At 42.5% G+C, this 9,237-nt stretch overlaps 1 long non-coding RNA gene across 1 annotated transcript; it reads left to right on the top strand.

Annotated features, from left to right (window-relative positions):
* The first annotated feature begins 5,449 nt into the window (after positions 1-5,449).
* On the top strand, positions 5,450-8,899 carry LOC116644814. The gene is made up of 3 exons (XR_004301834.1): positions 5,450-5,553; positions 6,245-6,313; positions 7,092-8,899. It is a non-coding gene; the product is annotated as an uncharacterized LOC116644814 (long non-coding RNA).
* The last annotated feature ends 338 nt before the right edge of the window (positions 8,900-9,237 follow it).

Below are 9,237 nucleotides of genomic sequence, written 5' to 3'. Positions count from 1 at the left end.
TTAAGCAGAAAATAAAATTTACCAGAACCTCTCATTTCTGCCCTTCTCTGAGCACTGCAGTTAATTTAAATTTTGCACATGTGATTACCCAGAGGTGTTTTTTATTCTACTATAGAGAAGTTGTACATGGTCACCGGTATGAAATGTCTAGGTATAAAGTGCAGATGAGCTTTCATCCCCGAACATGAATCTTTTCATCTTATCCAATTTGCAGAGAATTATTAAAGCTATTCCAGTGGAGACATTCAGTCATTCTATACCAGTGGCACATAAGATCATGTTCACTTGATGGGACTTTTCTTTAGGAAAGTTTTCTTGCAGAAAACCCAAAGGGAAACCTCACCATGATTGTGCCACTGTTTTTGCTCAGAGCTGTAAGATTGGCCAAAAAATTAAAATTTTTGTTTGAGTTCAGACCTTGGATGCATAATGGCAAACAAATATTTAGGAGAAGAAATACTTGACTTACAAAAGGATATTATCTGATTAATTTGGATATTAGTTTTCATTTATATCAGTTGGCAAATTTGGGTATTTTGTCCTATTGGAGGATGATTTCCAAGTAAAAAAAATTATGATTGTGAGGACATATGATATATTGAAAAGACTATAAACTTTGACTCCAAGAAGTTATGTGTATGAATAACTAACCCTCTTGAAATTTTGTTTTTCTAATTTATAAAACTGGTGTAATATGTATCTACATCATAGGATTCCATGGATTACTATTAAATATATGTAAAATACCAGGCACATAGCACACAGTATTCAATAAATGTTAGGTATTATTTTTATATGTTAGCTCTTAATGGACCATTAATAATCACATAAATGTTCCGCTTCACAAGAGGAAAAATACTTTGGGTCAAATGTATTAGGATTTGAATATGTTTTTCTCTGCGGAGATGAGATTTTGCAAGTTATAATTCATAGACTGTGTTTCTGGTTCTGGTTTCCGATCTGTTGTATGGCATTGACAAGTCCTTCACCTGTTTGGACCTCAAAGTTCTTACCTATAATGTCTAAGATGAAGTTCAAGGGCCCTTTCAGACTTAAAATGCTATGTTTCTATACTCTATATTTAGCCTACATTTTCCAATTTGGGGCTATCTTTGATCATTTCCTTCAGCTATCAAAATATCTCCCATTTTTAATTTTCTCTCTCTCTCTCTCTCTGTGGCCAAGAAGCTTCCCATTTCTCATAGCAACCATTCTTGAGAGGGTTGTCTCTACATCATCACTTTATATTCCGACTCTTTCCAATTGAGCTTCTGTCCACTCATTTCTCCGAATCCACCCTTCTCAAGGTTGACAGTGATCTCCATCTTGCCAAATCCTTTGGCCAATTCTCCATCTTCACAGTACTCATATGATGTAGTTAACTGTTCTCTCCTATCGGACACAATTATTTCTCTAATCTTCCATGTGCCGTCCTTCTTGACATCTTCTTTTGCTCACTGGACACTATCCCCTGCTGGCTTTTCTTCTCCTCTCAGTCTCTAAAGCAATGTGTCTAATAGAAATATAACAGGAGCCACACAGATGATTTCAAATTTCCTAGTGTTTAATTTTCCCATTAAAAAAGTAAAAAGAAACAGGTGAAATCAATTTTAAGAATATATTTTTGATTAACCTAGTATATCCAAAATATTATTTCAGTAAGTCATCAATATAAATAATTAATGAGATGCCTTCCATTCTTCCCAATTTGGTGGGTATTTTATAATTAATTTGGACTAGGCTCAAAAGCCACATGTGGCTACCGTATTGGACAGGGCAACACCACCTGTTGGAGAGTCCCAGGGCTCAGTCTGGAGGCTTTTCTATTCTCTGTGTATAGTCTTTCTAGGTGACCCAGGGGAGCATATATTATCTATATTCTGGTTCAGTCATTCGGTAAGTATTTTTTAGGTGCCTGGTACGTGCCAAGCTACTGCGTTTTTCGTACTAGGGGACACAATAGTGAACAAAGTCATCATAAATCCCCACCCTCATAGAGCCTGTTTCTAGTAAGGGAGCGCGGACAATAAACAAGACACCTGAGGGGGCGCCTAGGTGGCTCAGTTGGTTAAGCGGCTGCCTTTGGCTCAGGTCATGATCCCGGAGTCCTGGGATCGAGCCCCACGTCAGGCTCCCTGCTCAGTGGAGAGTCTGCTTCTCCCTCTCCCTCTGCCTGCCTCTCTGCCTACTTGTGCTCTCTCTCTCTGTCAAATAAATAAATGAAATCCTAAAAAAAAAAAACAAGATACTGAGTTAATTTCATTGCACGATAGAAAGTGGAAGTGGGGTGGGGTGGACGGAGGAGGAGTGCAGAAAGGTGGGAGGGAAGTAGAGTTGGAGAAGCAAAGAAGGGGTCAGATGATGCAGGGGTTTGGGTGTGCTGGTCAAAGGATGTTGGCTTTTACTCTGTTGAGATGGTGGCCACTGGAAGGCTTTAAACAAAGGCATACACGATAGGACTCCAATTGTGAAGGTGGTTTCGGCTGCTGTTTGAGATTATAGGATAGAAGAAGATCAGGGAGAAGCAGCGTGACCAGTAATCTAATGTCTGTAACCCAGGCTGAAGATGACAGAGGCTTCGATCTGTTGCCAGGGCAAGTGATGAGAAGGTATCCGAGTCTGAAAGAAGACGTTCAGGCCACATACACAGATATGAGAATCATCCACACATACCCTGCATTTTTCCAATAGGGCAGCAGCCACTTGCCACATAGAGCTATTTAAATTTAAATTAATTAAAATAAAATGAGACATCAGTGCCCCAGTCACACTAGCTCAGCCTTGTTTCAAGTGCTCGATATCCACATGTGCTGAGTGGCCACTGCTTTGGACAATGTCTCTATAAAGCATTTCCATAGTCACAGAAAGTTCTGTTGGGCAGCACTGATACATTTAGAGTTCTGTCCTCCTGGCTCTCAAATCAACTGCCCGCTAGATACCTCCACAGAATAATTACATTATTATTTTATTAACATATGCCAAATAAGTGTTGTATACAAAACATGGTGAGTATTCTTGTGTCCAGTCGTCAGCAACCTGGCTTCGAATTCTCCAGCCTGCTTTGACTTCATTGTTGTCCTCCCGGTGAATGGAATCACCTTCTATACTGCTGTCTCCACTTTGAGGTCATTCCTCATTGCTATCTTTCTCTCCCCGCCCATCCTGTCACTTCCAATCCATTTGCAGGTTGATTGGCTTCCCCTCCAAGACCTCTCCTGACTATGACCACCTCTTAGCATCTCTTAGCATGATCACATCGTTCTTTGCGGGGCAATTGAAATACCTGCAAAATTAGTGTTTTTCAAGTCTCACTGTACATTAGGATCGCATGGGAGTTTAAAACCAGAATAAAGCAAGAAAAAAAATGCCTGGGCTCTCCTCCATGCAGGCAGGTGGGGCTTGGCTTTGTAGAAGCTTTGCAGGTGCAGCCCGGGCTGAAGACCACTTTCACCCTATCCTCCTCCACCACCACATCCCATTGTCCACTCTTGTGCAGAGGAGCCAGAGTGACCTTTCTAAATAATACAGCAGATCGTGTCATGCCCTCGCTTGATACTTTCTCATGGTCTCTCACTGCTCTGAGAAGTATGTGAAGCTCCTGACCCCACACGATCTGGCCCTGCTTGTTTCTCCTGCCTGCTTTTGCCAGGCTGACCCCCCCCCCCCCCCCCCACCCCCGCCATTGTCACTTCCTCTGAGAGGTGCTCTGCCCATTTCATGATAACCAGCCTTTTGCTCCTCCCCCAGCACCTATACCCAATCACTCTCCTTTCTGATGCCCTGGCTTATTTTCTTGGTCGAATGTATTGCTGTCTGCAGGGATCATATTTATTACTTCCCTGATCTGTTGTTTATCTCACTAACTAGAACATAAACTCCATGAGAGCGAGGAACTTTGCTCTCTTTTCTCTGTTTATCTCTGGCACCTTGAACAGAACCTGGCAATGAATTAATATTTTTGAATGCTCCCTTCATTTGCTTCATTTAATACATATATTTAAAGATCCATTTTAAAGTCTTCAGAGAAAAGACAACGACAGCTATGATGATGATGATGTACCTAGGAATGGCTCTGATTTATAGAGAGTTTACTTTATGCCAGGCTAGGATTATTCAATCCTCACAATAGCCCTCTGAGGTGGGGGATAATACACCCATTTTACAGATGATTTCGAAAAGCTAAGTAACTTGATTAGGGCCACGAAGGTAGTAAGTGTGAGAAGCCAGAACTAGAACCTGGATGTGTCTGAGGCCAAGGTCTTGACTCTTCAAACAAACAAACAAACTTGCAGCCATTTAATAAATACTTAGGAAATAAATAGAACACATGGTAACTGGTACTGGTACACACTAATATTTAGTTCGTGAGCAGGAAAAACAAAAACCTCCGCGTTCCATCCTGATCCCCGTTGGGTCACTGCTGCCCTTTTTTGCTCAGTGGGGGACTCCAGGGCTGTCCCGCATTCCTCTTTTTGCCAGTTATTTGTGCAACATGCAGTTCTAGCCTAAAGAATTCCATCTCCTAGCAGCTACCAGGGTTACTTGCAGCCTCAATGATCTTCTTTTGAGAGAGGGAAAAATCCCCTAACTTTGTAACACAGCCCAGTGATGCATGAGAAGCCTTTGTCAAACGCTAGGCGGGGGGAAAAGGAAAATAAAAATACCGTTCCCCTCTGGAATGTCTCCTAGGACTAGCGAAAAATGCTAATTCTGACAACAGTAAAATCATTTAAAAATCAAAGCACCTTTGAATTATATTAGAAATGAGACTAAAATGAGAAGTGTTGAAAGAAAATAATTATGTTCTTCGATTCTCGCAGCATCTTATCCCCTCCAGCTCTGTTCTCCTGGTTTATGATGCCCTAGATATTCTCCCAGGACTGATTTCCCCTGAGTCTCTGTAGACGCGCTTTGTGTTCAGGTTGCATGAAGAGGTAGAGGGATGCCTGGCTTTTCTTTATTCCCCCAGAATAGGCTGATGGGAAGTTGGAGCCTTCCTTCCTCTCTTTAAACAACCCCCATGGCGCAGTGTTTTTATTTTTAATTACTCCAAGATTGATGTGCATCCGTGTGCTTACATTAGCCTTGACGAGACGGGCTGCATCGGGGTGCGCCACGATGCTCAAGTTCAAAGTGGGCCAGAGCGCTTAGCCAACGTGAATTTCTGCTTGGCAGCCCGGGTCTGCGCCCCGCAGCGTGGACGCCCCTCCGCGCGGGGGCACCGGGCTCGCGTGGCCCGTAGGAGGTGGGCCTTTGGAATGCGCTCTGGGAAAGGGAGCGCAGCCCCGGGCGCGCTGTCACCAGGCCCGCCCGGCTCCCACGTCCCCGGCGCATTCAGGCCGCGGAGGCAGCGCCGCCTCGCTCTGCCCCCAGATTACGGCCCCGGCGGCGCCCCTGCCAGGGAGCGGGGGCGGGGGCTGCGCGCCCAGCCTGCGGCCCAGATGGCGGGCCAGCCCCGCGCGGGGACACTTTCTCAGGCTTTCAAAAAGAGCACTTTCTTTCCTGCCTAATATTTAGCTCCTTCAAATGCAAATGTAGAGGTTTCGCTCCAAGGTTAGCATAACAATTATGGGAAAGCTTTAAATCTGATGCGTTTGTTTACACGATGAAAGGCGGGCAGGATCCGAGAGCTGGAGGCCCCGGCTTCTCAGCAACTATTTTCTCACTAGTGAGCTGCAAGTCAATTTGAGATCACAAAGAAAACCAATTTATGTGACGGCGTAGGCTAATTTTGGAGGGAGTTCTGCATTGTTATCGATGTGCGGGTTTTTTTTCCTCTTTCTTTCTTTCTTTCTTCCTTTCTTTCTTTCTTTCTTTTTCTTTCTTTTTTTTTAAACGACCGTTGCTGAAATAGTGATTCCCCCCGCCTTTCACCGTGAAGTTTGGGTGAGGTAATTGGTGTTGGTGACGGGCAGCAAGGTCTTCATTACGCTGACGATGGGAACGAGGATGGGGTTGGTGCAGGTAGAGGATTTTCCAGGGACTTGGTGGGGTGTTGGCCTAACATGCATAAAAATATCCTTTAGTTTGCTTTAGTTTAGATAAGTTCATTTTCTTAAAAAAAAAAAAAAAAAAGTTCATTTTCTTTTCGATTCGGCTTAGACTTTTTTTTTGTTTTATTGATTGATTGATTGATTGATTGGTATTTCGAAAAGGTTTGTGTGGTGTTAAGTACCATTGATGGGTATCAGACCAAGCTTCAAGGGAAATGACATTCTCTCACTATAAATCCGTTAATTTCCAGACATTGACGGTGAGGACTGGGTCGGGCCCACTGGAGGTGACCCAGATGTGCCGGTAGGAAGGCCTGCTGGTAAGTAAGAAAGAAATCTCAGGCCCTCCCACCCTCACACCCTCCCCACCGCCCGTCTTTTTTACCCTTAGATGGGAGACTTTTCCAGACCTTCCTCCTGGGGCCATCCCGCACCTGTCACACACAGGAGGGAGAGCTCTTACATGGGATGCTGTGAGGTCTCAGCCTGTTAGGGTCCTCTTCACCTGAGACCCGTGAGAGAAGGGAGACCCTTGAGAGCTCATTAAATCTATCAGCTTCATTGACAGTGTATCGAAAAATGCTTTGTGACACCCTACAATCTACAATGCCTATAACACAGGAAGTTCATGAGTACCTGGTATTTAACAATTATACCATTTGGGGAGTATTTATTGGCTAACATAAATATGCCATTTTTTATATTAAGATTAAGATACAAAACCTTTTTTTTTTTTTCCTAAGTATTTCTATAGGCGAGCTGAAATACCTGCCCTAACAGTGAGACCTGGGCAAGCATATATGTGCTGTTATCTGACAGGTACAAAGCAGTGGTTCGCAACTCAAGGGTGGTCCTGGAATCACCTGAGGGTCTTGTTAAAAACAGATGACGGAGGGCGCCTGGGTGGCTCAGTTGGTTGGGCGACTGCCTTCGGCTCAGGTCATGATCCTGGAGTCCCAGGATCGAGTCCCGCATCGGGCTCCCTGCTCAGCGAGGAGTCTGCTTCTCCCTCTGACCCTCCCCCCCTCATGCTCTCTCTCTCTCTCTCTCATTCTCTCTCTCTCAAATAAATTTAAAAAAAAAATCTTTAAAAAACAGATGACGGAACCTCCCTTCCAGAGTCTCCGATCCAGCAGGTCTGACGTGGAGCCCGAGAATTTCCATTTCTCTCAATTGCCAGGTGATACTGTGATGCCCTCTTTCCAGGACGGGACTTGGAGAACCACCAGCCTAAGAATCATAGAAGTGTATAATTTTGAGAGACCCAATATGATAAAAGAGTTTCCTTTTTACAAGAACAGCTTAGGGAAAACCGACTGGTGAACCATCCACACTAGAAATTGAGATTGAGGAACCGTTCTTAAGTTTAAATATTTCTCTAATACAGTTTTTTAAAGATTGTTGGCTTGACCTATTTAGGAAATCAAAGTGAGTAACGTCTTTCTGAGTAAAAACGAGCGTTGGAAAAACACTACTCGGGCCTGCTAGCCAGACAAATGGGTTCTCAAGGGATGGTGGTATATTAGTGAAATATATTTGTTTTCTGATATTGAGACGCTGGAGGTCTGCTGCATTGAACTTGGCCCTTGGCCATCTTAGCAATCATGCCTCTTTTATTAGTTATCCTACGTTTTGGTTTCTTCTTCTCTTTCCCTGAAATCCTCCCCAGGCTCCTTCCCCTTTGTTGTTAAGACCCTTCTTCAAACACAACTCCTGAATCAGCCTTCAAGACAGAAAGATAGAGATTTTCATGAAACCTTAACCATTAAGAAAAAAGAAAAAATCTTAAAACTCCCTTATTCATCTAAGCATTTGATGTAATTAAACGTACTTACAGGCTTCTGGGTAGTGTCTGTATTTGATCTTGGTGTCTTTAATATGGATATTTTCTTGTTTGACTTTACATTGCATATCCTATTAGGGAGACACATTTTAATTCTGACTTTTCATAGAAACTGGTATAGGGTCACACAGAAATAGACACATAAAAACTAGTTATTTTGATGATGATGATGATGCTGTCTCATTAAGTGACTTGACATTTAATGAGGTTCTGTTTACATGCTACTAAAATACGTGGATGAAAATATACCTTCTGTGTAAAGTCATATTGTGTTAGCCGCTTGACCATGGACACACGCTATGCTAATTGCAAGACAAACAGTAAACTTAAATTACAGGAGGGATTTTTTCTCAAATTGTGTTTTTATATGCATTAAGGAAATATGTAGCCCAAGAAATCATATGTAAATCATTTTGTAAAATAAATGAACACCTAAAATTGATCTTTGGTTGAATAGGCATCTTACTTAACATGCTGGGGAACACTATTCTAAGAGACCGGAGGGCTTCACCAGGAGCTAATTTTGTGACGTTGTGTGTTCAGGATGGAGGATGACGCTGTTGAATATGCTTTGTTGAGTAAGTCATGTTCCCCTTCTTTCCATGACAAGCATGAGGGATGGATGATCCTGGTGGTTCTTTCTGGATTACTCGTGGGTTTATTAAACCACATAATGCAAGAGGGTCAGCACTGGTTTAAACAGGTGACTCTGTTATGATAATCTTGTCAACACCTTTTAAAATTATTGTCATCTCCTCCACATACGTTACAGTCTCCTTGGATTTGCAGAAAATGCTATGTTGATTGTTTTTCATTGTAAAGGAGCCAATTTCTTTGAGCAACTGCTATTTCTACCTGAGCATTCAAGTCATTGAGGAGACATTTCATGTAGGGATGGAGCAGAATTTCTTTACCCTTGTCGCTATCCTGTGTTACAGCTGACTGCTTTAGTGCCAATAAAATGCTAAGGGCTCTGGTTTTTACTGGGCAAAGCACTGAGTGGCAAAGTCATTCCTATTAAATATTAACATCATTTACTAAGAATATAATTAAAAATAAAATAAACTGGCATATAAAATTTGTATCTTAATCATCCTGGGCTCTTAGTTCAGGTGTTGAAAAATTGTTTTCTTGGTCCTAAATATAAAGTTAGGATTGTAAAAGGTTTAAGATGCCATCACAGAGAGGCAGTGGATAGTTCCAAAGGTATCTTAAGAGACTTGAATTTTGGGGAGGTCAAGTGCAGAGTGTGGCAGATAAGGGGGGTGTGTGTGTGTGTCTGTATTGTGCGGCAAGGAGACAGAAGTGGGAAATCAGATGAGACAAAGTGGGAAATGATAGTATAAACAGGACTCTAGAGTATTTTCTTGTTTTGAAATAAAACCATGGTTTGAATCCAGT

The sequence above is a fragment of the Phoca vitulina genome, unplaced genomic scaffold (assembly GCF_004348235.1).
Source record: "Phoca vitulina isolate PV1807 unplaced genomic scaffold, GSC_HSeal_1.0 scaffold31, whole genome shotgun sequence".
Taxonomy (NCBI): Eukaryota; Metazoa; Chordata; class Mammalia; order Carnivora; family Phocidae; genus Phoca; species Phoca vitulina.
This window is presented reverse-complemented; position numbering and strand designations above follow the sequence as displayed.